The sequence below is a fragment of the Mercenaria mercenaria genome, chromosome 12 (genome assembly GCF_021730395.1).
Source record: "Mercenaria mercenaria strain notata chromosome 12, MADL_Memer_1, whole genome shotgun sequence".
In the NCBI taxonomy this organism is placed as follows: Eukaryota; Metazoa; Mollusca; class Bivalvia; order Venerida; family Veneridae; genus Mercenaria; species Mercenaria mercenaria.
In genome coordinates, this window is record NC_069372.1 from 18,077,927 (window position 1) to 18,091,707 (window position 13,781).

The window sequence follows — 13,781 nt, forward strand, 5'->3', positions numbered from 1 at the left end:
GTTGTTATTGAAGAATCTGAATGATGCCCGGCTGGCATCATTGAGCATTTTGAGAAATTCAAGATGGCGTCCAAGATGGCCGCCAAAATCAGAAAAAAATGTATCAGTGGTGCAAGAAATAACTTACCAATTGCTATTTGCTGATTGACTTTACTTTAAATGTTTCAAACATATTTATATATCTTTATTTATTGAATTAGTCAATCTGAGATGCCATCTAGGACGGCTGGAATTCAAAATGGCGGCTAAAATGGCCACCACAATTGCCTTTTTGGCGTATTGTATTAACAAATCAAGTATGGTAATCAAATTTGTTGATGTTAGTGTTGCAATATGTAATAATTATTTAGTTGAAATATAATTTTATTCATTTGATTATTTAACTGATCCAAAATGGCTTCCAAGATGGCCACCAAACTTTAAAGACGTTGGAAACAATGCTGAATATTGGTCTTTCATCATTGGTCTGTTAGTTTATATAAAGTCAATCATCAAAAACATTTTAAACACAAGTTTTAAATTATTTTGCTTATTTTACAAAGAATATGGTATGGATTATGTACAATATGGCTGCTATTATTAAGTAACATGAAAAGTAAAATCAAAAAGCGTGTTTGTATTCATAAAGGTATGTTAAAATGCGCATTGAAATGAAAATGCCAGAATGATTATGTGAATTTCTTTTCACTTAACTGCTTAACGCACGTTCTTTGGATCCGCATTGACATGTACAAAACATCGTATATGGAAGTCGAGCCTGATTACAGCTGCACCATTATGTTAAACACGGGTTGTCACTCGAGCACCAGCATTTTATTATCTTCAGTACTTCCCGTGGTGCCAAAGCTTCACTGGGTGCTACTGATACAGGAACCAGTGTCTTCATTACATCATTCCTATGCCAAAAATATTCACATGGGTCCATATTTGATGTGAAGAGCATGCTTCCATGTACAGGCGTGTAAATGTTTTATTTTTTCAACAAATGCTTCTTTTGTTTGTGCCATTGAAGCCAGTACTGGCAGAGTTTTGCTTGACTTGCCAACTTTGGCTGCCCATAGCCTTTTTCGCGTTACGGACATGTCGTTTGAAGTTTACTGGCCATAAGAGGCTGATACAAACCTTTTTGATTCAATTATTATAATGTTATTGATGTCAGCTGTTATATCACCCAAGGATTGTAAGGGATAACCAGCTTGCAACATCTTGATCACCTTTGATTTGTCAGTGCCATAGTAGCCTGCCACAGTGTCACACCCAGAGTCAGCATGGACCGCCAGTAAATCTCACGCAATTCCATAATGTTTCTGTGCCGTGTCTGTTGTATGTCAATAACAACTCTTTCTCTCACAGGAGATCCCATAATCAAAAGTATAGGTATTTCTAACACCACATAATAGCGATTTAAAAGATATTATATTTTTTATAGGGAATACTTATGTATCTATTATATTACATAAGATAATGAAAAAATATATCAGTTTGTCAAGAAAATTTGATTTTAAACTTATCTGAATAAAAGGCTCTTCGTGGGCATAAGTATAATACAAATAAAAAATGCATTTTTGAAATACAATAAACACCATTCAATAAATATTTACTATACAGAAATATATATTAAACACCTAAAAAAAATTTAGATATACGTATAATACATATAATTATGATGTTACAATCCAATGTCATGAATTTGATGTTGTATCGGCTCACTGGGGACATGGCTGTCCGACTTAAGAATGTGTAACTAGGTGTAACTAAAACCAAACAACGACTGATATGATACATTTGCTCAGAGCTATGCAACGATTCATACTTCCATCAGCTCTGTATAAACACTCATAAGTTGACTGTCACTGGCGAAGGAGATGTTCCATCTCAAATGCACGAGGAAATTGTTATTGATCAAGTTGATTTGAAAACTGAAAATGAAGAAGAAGATATAATATTGATTCAACAAATGTTTGACGCTGTTCACAAAGAATACACTGGTGTTGCAAAACTATCAGATGGCACAGATGTGTTTGTACTGTTGGTATACTATTATGTGGTATTAGAACTACTTGTGATTATGGGATCTCCTGTGAGAGAAAGAGTTGTTATTGACATACAACAGACACGGCACAGAAACATTATGGAATTGCGCGAGATTCACTGGCGGTCCATGCTGACTCTGGGTGTGACACTGTGGCAGGCTACTATGGCATTGACAAATCAAAGGTGATCAAGATGTTGCAAGCTGGTTATCTCTTAAAATCCTTGGGTGATATAACAACTAACATCAATGACATTATAACGATTGAATCAAAAAGGTTTGTATCAGCCTCTTATGGCCAGCAAACTTCAAACGGCATGTCTGTAACACGACAAATGCTATGGGCAGCCAAAGTTGGCAAGTCCAACAAAACCCTGCCAGTACTGACTTCGTTGGCACCTAAAAAAGAAGCATTTGTTGAAAACATAAAACATGCGCATTTACAGGCCTGTCATGGAATCATGCTCTTCATGCAGGCACACCAAATATGGACCCATGTGAATATGGTTGACCTAGGAAAAAGGTAATGAAGACACTGGTTCCTGTATCAGTAGCACCCACTGTAGCTTTGACACCATACGAAGTACTGAAGATAATAAAATGCTGGTGCTCGAGTGACAATCCATGTTAAACAAAATGGTGCAGCTATAATCAGGCTCGACTTCCATATACGATGTTTTGTACATTTCGACAGGACAATGCTGATCAATGCAACAATGAACTTGCGTTAGTTGGTTATGTATGGTGGCTGATTTCTGCCATTTCTCGTTTTCGCCCCGCGACCCCGCCGAGCGAAAATACGAGAATTTAAAAGTTAAAATGGCGGGGGCACGGGGCGAAAACTCGCTATTAAGCGGGGGCGCGGAGCGAAAACACGATAATTAGCGGGGTCGCGGGGCGAGAGTTAGTAACTGGTATGTCGGGGGCGCGTGGCGAAAACACGATAATTAGCGCTGCTTAAACGTCGAGTTTTCGCACCGCGCCCCCGACATTCCAGTTACTAAATCTCGCCCCTCGACCCCGCTAATTATCGTGTTTTCGCTCCGCGCCCCTGCTAAATAGCGAGTTTTTGCCCCGCGACCCCGCCGAGCGAAAACACGAAAATTAACAAGATAAAATGGCGGGAGCGCGGGGCGAAAACTCGCTATTTAGCGGGGGGGCAAAGCGAAAACACGATAATTAGCGGGGCGCAGGGCAAGATTTAGTAACTGGAATGTCGGGGCGCGGTACGAAAACTCGACGTTTTAAGCAGCGCTAATTATCATGTTTTCGTCTCGCACCCCCGACATACCAGTTACTAAATCTCGCCCCGCGACCCCGCTAAACAGCGAATTTTCGCTCCGCGCCCACGCTTAATAGCGAGTTTTCGCCCTGCGCCCCCGCCATTTTAACTTGTTAATTCTCGTATTTTCGCTCGGCGGGGTCGCGGGGCGAAAACGCGAAATGGCAGAAATCAGCCACCATTGTTATGTAAAAAGAACTTCACATAATTATTCTGGCATTTCATTTCAATGCACATTTTAACATGGCTTTATGAATACAAACACGATGTTTGATTTTACATTTAATGTTACTTAATAAGCCATATTGTACAACGTATTCTTTGTGAAATAAGCAAATATAAATAAAAACATGTATTTAGAATTTTCTTGATGATTGATTTTATATATACTAACAGACCAATGAAATAAGATCAATATTTCAGCATTGTTACCAACTTCTTTCAAATTTGGCGGCCATCTTGGAAGCCATTTAGGATCAGCTAAATAGTCAAATGATTAAAGTTGTTATTTCATTTAAATAGCTATTACATATTACAACACTTATATCAACAAATATGATTACCAACTCGGTAAGTTAATACAATACGACAAAAAGGCAATTGTGGCGGCCTTTTTAGCCGCCATTTTGAATTCCAGCCGACCTAGATGGCATCTCAGATAGACTAAATCAATAGATAAAGATATATAAATATGTTTAAAATATTTAAAGAACAATCAATCAGTAAATAGCAATTTGTAAGTTATTTCTTGCACCATCGATATATTTTTTCTGATTTTGGTGGCCATTTTGGACGCCATCTTGAATTTCTCAAAATGCTCAATGATGCCAGCTGGGCATCATTCAGATTCTTCAATAACAACATATTCCCTAACAGAATACCATTAAACATTTACTATACAATCCAATGCCAGGTCATTTTTAGGATTGACATGACTAATTTAAATACATATTATTCATAACCTTAAAGACTGAATTAGCTGAAAATTCGTGATACACTTATTAGAGACTTGCAGTAAACATTTTTAATTATTAAACTATATAGGCCACTTTTCAAGGAATATGTCTTATTCTGACAGCACTAAACATAATGATATATTTATTAACGTATTCGTGGTAACCTAGATATACCGGGAGTAAATCTGTAATTAATCTATGACGAATAGTTACTGTTTTTATTTTTTATCTTTGTCTAATTTCATATACCTATCCCGCGTGTCAGTAAATGGGAATTGAACAGTCTATAGATAATGCTTCTTTATGTATTCATTGTGTTATTTGCCAATGATGTCGTCTGGTGAACTTAACCTAGAAAATGGTTAATATTGCTATTGTAAGTGATTCTGTGCAAGCTAATACTTTATAAAATTCAATATAAATTTTAGCTGTGGTTGAACCTTAAAACGTTTGGCGTATATTAGAACCGATTTTGTCAAATGATATTTATTTGTTATATTACAATATTAAAATTTTATCACGACTAATTATATTCGACATATCAAAGAAAAATTGTGGCACTTTATTAAAAAATCAAATTTGTTTTTTCACATTAAAGTTTTTGGCATAACGAACAAATAAGCTGTTGCATGTTCATTATACTTGGTCGATCGAAAAGAGAGGTTACATTAAATTCAATGCATGATTTATCCAGCTCTTTGAAAAACGACTTATTTTATTCGTTCTTGTCCAGAACATGAAACCTTGGAGGATAAAGAATATCTTCATTTAAAAATAGTCATAACCGCATAAAATATACAAAATGTACAGACTTTTTAATATTTTCCACATAAATTCCATGAAAAATGGTATACTTGTAAACTGATTTCTACATGTGTAAGTTGTGCTTAATCATGAACATATTTGCGTCACAGTTACTATCACCTGTCGTTAAACAGAAAGATAATACATTCTTAATACTACAGTTTATTTTTAAATATCAGCCATCAAAGACGAAAACAAAAACTGGTTCGGCAAGTAGAAAGAAAACAAGAAAAAATCAAAATTTCTACACATTTTAGCGTGTCTCCTGTTAGCGTGTCTCCTACCACGTTAAGTATGGTGGTTGGGACCACACATTGAATTTTAATCTATATCAAACGGCATGATTATATGTAATTTATAAGGTGGTAAAAACTTTAATCGATTTCAAAACAATTTGAACAGACTTCGATACGTGATTGGTTTAGACTTCTTTAACTATTTGTTCGCCGACATGTGGTAAAATATCAAACTCAATTAAAATTTGTTTTTTAGAGTATGGAACATTTAACAAGCAATATTAATTTTGTTATGACTTTCATGCTTTATAATGAAATTCGCTGGTTTGTAAATACTCGGTATTTATGTGCATTTGTGTGACTTTTAAAACTTTTATTACGGTCGTAAAATAAATAATGGTATCATATAAATTTAACCGGTTATTGTTGAAATTTTAATTTATTTTAAACAAGATGTTATTCTTAGCGTGTAAGAATTTTCATAAATGATTATTTAGAATTAACTTTATTTAATTTATTTTGAAATAATAATCTTTTTAATCAAGTTTAAAGTTTTAGAGTTAAAAACACTTTTCATTCATAACATAATTCAACACATCAAATGGGTTGAAACTAACACCGGGGACTCTCATCTTCAGTAACAATAATTGCTTAGAAAATATAATACGAACTTTTATATTACCTAGTTATCTTTTTATGTTTTTCAATTACAAATACGGCTTTATCCAAAAGCTGCTGTACTTTGCATTTAATTTAAAAATGTCCGAAATAAAATGTGTTTCCTTAACATAACCCCTGAACTACGGACAGTTTCAACAATTCAAATTATTAATTTTGAAAGCAGTTGGAAACAGGGACATGTAATGCTGAATAATTCATCACTTCGGAACTCAATCAATTTCTGTCTGTTAATACAAATGGGAAAAAAAATTACAATGATATAGGCTGTTTGATATAAATTTCATTAAACACCTGCGTCCTTTGAGAATTAATGTTGGAAAAAGATTGTACCAAAACTGCTAAGGTGGTCGCTTAAGTTATAGCCAAGGGTAGTGACAACAAAAATGATATACAGATGGCGTTACACTTTAATCTTTGAGCAAGTAAGCATGATATAATTTGCACGAGTATATCAATACTTATTGTTGAAATTCAATAAATTTACATACATTTTCATACCAGATATTTATTTATTGGCTCTGATTACACGGAGTGTGAAGTTATGCATATGAATATGTCATCGAAGCTCACTTAAATTTGATTATCTCATGTACGAGCATGTTCCATTACATGAACTATATTTTTTAAGCTGGAAATTGCCTGCTTAATTTGTATCAAATCAAAAAATGCTGTTGTTGTCTTGTATTTTATTACATTTTTCTTGCAAAATTATACTGCTCCGGTTCGTTACCTAAGACTATTATATCCCTTGTCCCGATATAGTTCCGACCTCAAACATTTGCAGAGCATTTTGTCCGCGAATGAAAATAATTCTATTACTAGACTATAAGTTTTTATGCTTATCTTGTTCCAACTATAAAGTATGTATGCACACACGAGTATCTAATTTACAAAATTAGATTGATCAAAGTAAACCTAGTCAATCATTTACGATAAATCATACATCCATGCACAAATATATGATTGTGCATGAGGAGACAACATGCATTTGCAGAGCCAACCATGATACAAATAAATATCTGACAGTCGTTCCTCTTTAATGATTAATTTGAAAATGAAATAGATAATGACAGAGATGAATTATTTCCACAATGACTTCCGACCAAAATGATCAACATGACTTCGTCTATCGGAGCGAAAAATAAGTCTTACTGGTACTACTATAATATGAAATAATTTTCTTATCTCAATAATTCAAAATCAAAATGATATACAAATACGCGTATCACTAACCGAGCATATCTGATAATTTGTAAATATGCAAATTCCATTTTTGAGTTAGTATTCCTTATTTCTTTCAATTAAGAACGAAAACAGAAAATAGCTTTTGACGTTGTGTAACGGTCAGTTAATAATTTCTACTGAATCGCACATTTGGATATTACCATGTATATAATCTATATTCAACATAATTATTATTATAATTATTTTTATTATTATACCAGATTTATATAGCGCCCTTTTCTAATCAATTTCACGTTCAAAGGCGCTTTACTTAGTTCAAATGCAGCCACACAGGGCGCATAATTCATCCTCTACTAGTACAGACACAGAGCTATCTGACCAGAGGAACAGAGTGAGACAAAGCCCCAACGACAGAAAGATCAGAAATCAGATACAGGTTTGTGCGGCTAACTTAGCCTAGCTCGTTGCGAATAGACAGCCTGGTTCTTTAAGGTGCCCAGTGTGTAGCACTGATACACGCAAGGATTGCCTGGGTTCCTGACCAGTACACCTCTAGTTGGGTGGGAATCACTTAAAAACGTTTCTGAAAATTTCCGTGTAGCTGCCGGGGATCGAACCCCCGACCTCAGGATTGGAAGGCCAGTGTGCAAACCACTGAGCTATCCGTCCACCACATAAATCTTGACAATGCTGTAAAACACGTATCTACCCATTGACACCAATGTGCAGCTATGCCCAGACACTCATATTTTGTATTGACATTAACAAAATAATAATTTGAATTTATATTTTAGCAGATTCTGAAGACTTTTGCAAGATTATATTTTCACATTTTTTATTCTTCTCTGATATATTGTGATTAGTTAATACACGTCTCAGTGACAGTAAGTCATATCGTAATACTACGAAGGAAGATTGTGGTGTGTTTTTAAATCACACTAAAATTATTCAGTCGGTAGTAAATTGTCATATTCCTTATCAGATAAATAAACTGTGAATATATATATGGAAACGAACGACGACAAACTATAGAAGGTCTTTAAAGGCGTTTTGTCTTATTATTGTGACGTCATAGTCACTCTTTGTAACTAACATAGGCAAACAGAAGAAAGAATCAAATTGGAAGTTTTGTATTATTTGTTTTAAGAGTTTCCAAAGTCTGAATTTTTAAGATGTTCCCTACTCAACGGCTACTACGCTGATATGAAAAGCAATTTCAGAAAGACGCAAGTTTTTAACATGTTTGCATTTTAATGGAGCTGATGTAGACAACACGTATATTCATTTGTTGACATTCTGGAAGTTGCGAAACTCGTATGTTTCTCTTAACCTGTCACTTTACACATTGAACAGTGTATACAAGTATTTGCAAATATTACAATAAATCTTGCCCCATGTGGTTCTGGGACGATCTGTGTATGAAAAGAATTGGAACCACTGCCTTACCCTTGCATGATCGTAAGAGGCGACTAATAGGGTCTTATCACTTAGTTTTGCAGTAACTCTGTGATTCCAGCAGGTATGCAAATTTTGATTCCATACCTCATGTTTTTATTTCGATGTAAATGAGATGTGGAATCAAAATTTGTAGTCCTGTTTGGTGCCATATAATCTATACTGTGTTGGTGCGCCGTAAAACCCAAATTAATAAATAAATAAATACAATTAATCTAAATCTTTATCACTTCCATGTTTAATATCTCATCACGTACATGAAATTTACCCTTACTAAGTGAATCTCTTACAATGTTATGGTAACTAACAATGCAAAAACAACAGAAGGTATAGCAGTATGGTTTTGTTATATTTTCTTGTCCTTTGGGATCATGGAGTCCATTCAATATATATGTAATAGAGTTCCGCTTAAGCCGGCGCTAGGGAGCGTGAGAGATGTTGCACATTTCATTACCTCTCATTAACAGACTCATTTAAACCGAGTTTCCTATTATTCTGCTTGGTTGCATTCTATGCTACCAATTGATCTTTTCTTAGATTTTACTATCACATGCGAAAATAGATGTTGCAGAAGTCAGAGCTTGTGTGAAAGACCTTTCATCGTCAGACTCAACAGAACGAAGATAATATAAACATCAAGACAGGTTTTTGGACAATGTAATGAATGATACAAAATCAGAATTTTGGATGATTACTATCTGAATCTCCTTTTAACATGTAGTCAACAAACACGGCTGTCAAAGAAAACTTTTAATTAAATTGTATAGTTCATTAAAAGGCTTAGTTCTGCGTATTATGCATATCACGATCAATGAAGTAATATTACTCATACTGTATAATCATTTTAAAGGGCTAATTTCTTTAAAGTGGACGGTTAGCTCAGTGGTTTGCACACTGGCCTTCCAATCCTGAGGTCGGGGGTTCGATCCCCGGCAGCTACTCGGGAAACTCAGAAACGCTTTTCAGTGTTTCCCACCCAACTAGAGGTGTACTGGTCAGGAACCCAGGCAATCCTTGAATGTATCAGTGCTATACACTGGGCACCTTAAAGAACCAGGCTGTCTATTCGAAACGAGCTAGGCTAAGTAAGCCGGACAAGCCTGTATCTGATTTCTGATCTCTCTGTCGTTGGGGCTTTGTCTCACTCTGTCCTTCTGGTCAGATCGCTCTGTGTCTGTACTAGTAGAGGATGAATTATGCGCCCTGTGTGGCTGCATTTGAACTATGTAAAGCGCCTTTGAACGTGAAATTGATCATGAAAAGGGCACTATATAAATCTGGTATAATAAAATAAAACAAAATAAAAATAATTTCTAGGATTTTCTGGGTGCATTAATCCTTGAAAAATAATTCCGAAGAAAAAACAAGCATTCAATTGATCTTCAAATGTTGAAATTCACGAATTTATATCACTGCGAAGTAGCCGTTCGGACAAAATATTTATATTTCATGCCAGCAAATTAAATGATTCCACCATATCTGATGAATGTTATTGAATCCAAAACTTTAGAAATGAATCCAATTATGTGACCGGTGTGACTTAAGAGTACTTATTATTACCTTATCAACATTGATCATCTGGGCGCATAAGCACAAAGGTCTGAATCTGAAAGACGAAAGTAAGAAACGAAACAATGGCCTATAAAAGTGATGAGACTATCGTTTTAAAGATATTTGTAGAGATACGTGTAATGTAAATTAATGGATAAACGACGAAGAGAAACTAGGTAAATAGTTGTTGAAACCCAAGTAAGTAGTGGGAAAATTTATAAAGGCATCTATTGAAAGAGAAATATCATGTTAACTTATTAACTGGTTGACGTAGTTTAATAGCCATTAAATTATATCAGTGAGGCCTCATTTCACCGTCTACCACACACGAAATGTTACAAAATAGTTTTCATATAATTCAATATCATATAAAAGTTGCCTTGCGGATTATATTCAGTTATATCGAAAAATGTCTATTTGTATGTACCATCTAATAACAAATGTAAATGAAGAGCAGTCGGAGTACACCAACGCTAGACTATTTCACAGCCTTGTCAGTTGAATGACTAAGTAAAAATAGTGGCACAATTTTGTAAAATGCAAAACAGAGTTATGGAACCTGTACAATGCATGTCAGCTCAGCACAGCGGACAAGTGTGTGAAGTTTCAATCCATGTCCATCGGTGGGTTCTGAGCTACCAGTTTACATACAAAACTGAACCAAAAACTGCTAGGTCGAAAAAAAGGGCATAATTTTGTAAAAGTAGCTTCCGAATAGTTGAGCTAAAATGCAATTCAGACCTACATAACTGATCAAACTTTCATTTGCAGAAAGCATATACAGACAAATACCTCTTTCCTATTATCATATTATTGACGTTGTTAATTTAGCAGCAAAACGTTTTAGATGTAGCTTTGAGAAGACTTGCCACCTTTTTAAATGCTGTTCTCGTTGTCACTAATGTAAGATCGCATGTAACTTACAGTACGTATACACAACTTTTGTTGAGTTAAATGCTATAATATAAATGACAAAGACTAATGAGTTTGTGGATGGAGCAAGTGCCAGTTATAATACTGGTACGCACAAAGAAATAAGAATCGCCGATAACTTTCGGCTTTTTAGTGGAACGTTTGAATAAGAAATTATTATCGACACTAGAGCATGTTAATGTTATTGATTGTTCTCAGATCTTTTAATTTGTCTCGTGTCGCGTTGTACTAATCCACCAAAAATGTTTGACAGTGACGTCATTTTGTCAACAAACTATAAATAAGCATGGTATATCCTCAACGGATGCATACTTATAATAGATACATAATTATATGTCCTTATCAATTGAGATATTCCAAGTAAGGTATGACCCAGTGGATGTGTTGGCTGCTTGTCACGCAGGCGATGCTAGTTCGAAACTGGTGGCAGACGAGGTTTTATTTCTTGTAGCAAAAATAATAATGGAAAGACTTATTACATTTGCTTTCCTTTTTCTTTGGAAAAATGTTGTTTTTCATATGTTTTTGTTGTAAAAAAATGTTGAGCGGGAGAAAAGATCCGCTGAACTCCGTACCTTTGAACAATAAACACAAGTAAAGGTAAATGATCAGTTGTTCAAGTTTCGAACAATTTATTACTGTTCCTGCGCGCCTCTAAATCAATGGCGTTTTTTTTTTGTTGTTGTAATTTAAGGATGTAGGAACGAATTTTTTCTAACTTTAAGAATTTTTGTGTACTCTATGAGCTTGAAGAACATCAGTTTCCAGGACAAACAAGAGAAGAAAACACACAGGTCACTGAACTCGTTTTAATTTTATAGGGCATTTTCTTCACCAACTGTTTACGCATTTCTGAAATTTTGTAAAATTTAAAAATGTTGGTACTTTATAAAACATATAATATCCCACTTAATGTCATAGGGATATCAGGTCTTACAGATTAATATGAATATAAGGTGATGTCAGTATCATATAAGCATAAATGTCACTAACAAATCTTTTTCATTTTACATGTTGACATAATTACCCTACCCACTTTATTTTCAAAGGAAATAACGTATTTAGATCTACAAAAATAATTCTGACGTTAAGATTTTCGAAATATTTTGCAGCTTTAATGACACACAAAAATGCTTCAAAATGGAAAGAAAAAAAGTTGGGCTCATCGTGCATCTAAGAGATTCAGAAAAACCTGTTAAAACTGGTGAGTTTTGATATTTTTTGTTCTTTTGTTTTAACAAATATTTTCTAGATTATACAAAGTGTTATCTTAAACAGTTTTTATTTCAATTATAGCTTATCATTATATGTATCAGTCAGAAAAATATCAAAACCAAACCTGATCTACTTTAAGAGATAACTGAAATTACCTACCCGTACCCCAGTGTAAATCTTACGTCAATTTTAGGCAAATGCCAGCCAAAAATAAGGGTGAAATTGTTTGTTTGCAAAACGTAGATTCTATTTAGTGAAATGGTACATTATTAGCCATATTTTAATTATTTAGCATTAATTTTTGGCAAAACTATTGTTAGAAAGCAATATTCGAAGGAACATTTTTCAATATGGCAGATATCCTTAAAAAAACGCTGAGCCTCGTAGATCCTTAAAATGGATTTATTTAGTAATTGAGTGCAATAATTTTGTTACATTTTGTAAAGGATTACATGGATTTTAAGAACATTTTATCTACTATATGCACTTTTACTCAACGAATGTAGAATCACGCTATTATGATTTGAAAACAACAGACATTTACTTGTATTTATATTATAAACATAAATATATATTTTTACAAACTTGTTTTAAAATAACAGTTTTGATGCTTACATCAAGTTCTCTGTGTTTAAAAAAGAAATTTTGATGTTGAACTTGGGGCATGTCCCTTTTACATTATGTTTGTCACACGGGCGTAATGAAAGTCATTTAATCTAATCTTGTAATAAGCCGCTGGCAGTAAAAATACATTTGGTATAAAATTGTATACTATTCCAGATAATAAATAAATCAGCTTTCTTGAACTACTTTCCTGCACCAATAATCTGCGTCTATTCAGTCTGTTTTTGTCATATTCTTCTTTTAACTGATTTATGATAAACGGGAATATACACATTTCTTAAAATTGTTTAATTCTTATTTTAATTTTGGTAAAGAATCTTGTTTTATCAAAAGTAGACAGAATGTAAAAATGCAACAGTATTTGCTACCTAATGTGAGCGTGAATAAAATCAAATAAAAATCTTTTCAATCGAGTGGTTTTGAAAATTGCACTAATGTAAGTCTTTATATCTGAACTGCGGAAAAATTGTTTGACTTGACTGTGCCAAATTAAGATAAAATTAAGAAAAATAAAATTTAGACTTCTTCAACTTATATTACTTTAGACGTTTTATAACAACATTTTGGGGGTTTTAACAAACGCATTGAGATAAAAATCTTAAACCGGCAATTATTACTTTTTTGTAACACTAGAATAAATGTGTCAAAATACACTTTCCGTCTTTCATATAACTGCCATCCATTTTTGAACAAGAGTGCGTCTTAGGGGCCACTGTAGCCGAGTGGTTTAGGTCGCTGATTTTGAATCACTTGCCCTTCACCTATGTGAATTCGAGCCTTACTCAAAGCGTTGGATTATTAGTGTGAGGAATTCATCCAAGTGGCTT

General features: G+C 34.1%; 1 protein-coding gene across 2 annotated transcripts in view; it reads right to left on the bottom strand.

Annotated features, from left to right (window-relative positions):
* LOC123533148 (uncharacterized) overlaps window positions 1–13,781 on the bottom strand; it is a 77,260-nt gene that overhangs the window by 49,764 nt on the left and 13,715 nt on the right. The gene's annotated exons all lie outside the window — the stretch shown is intronic.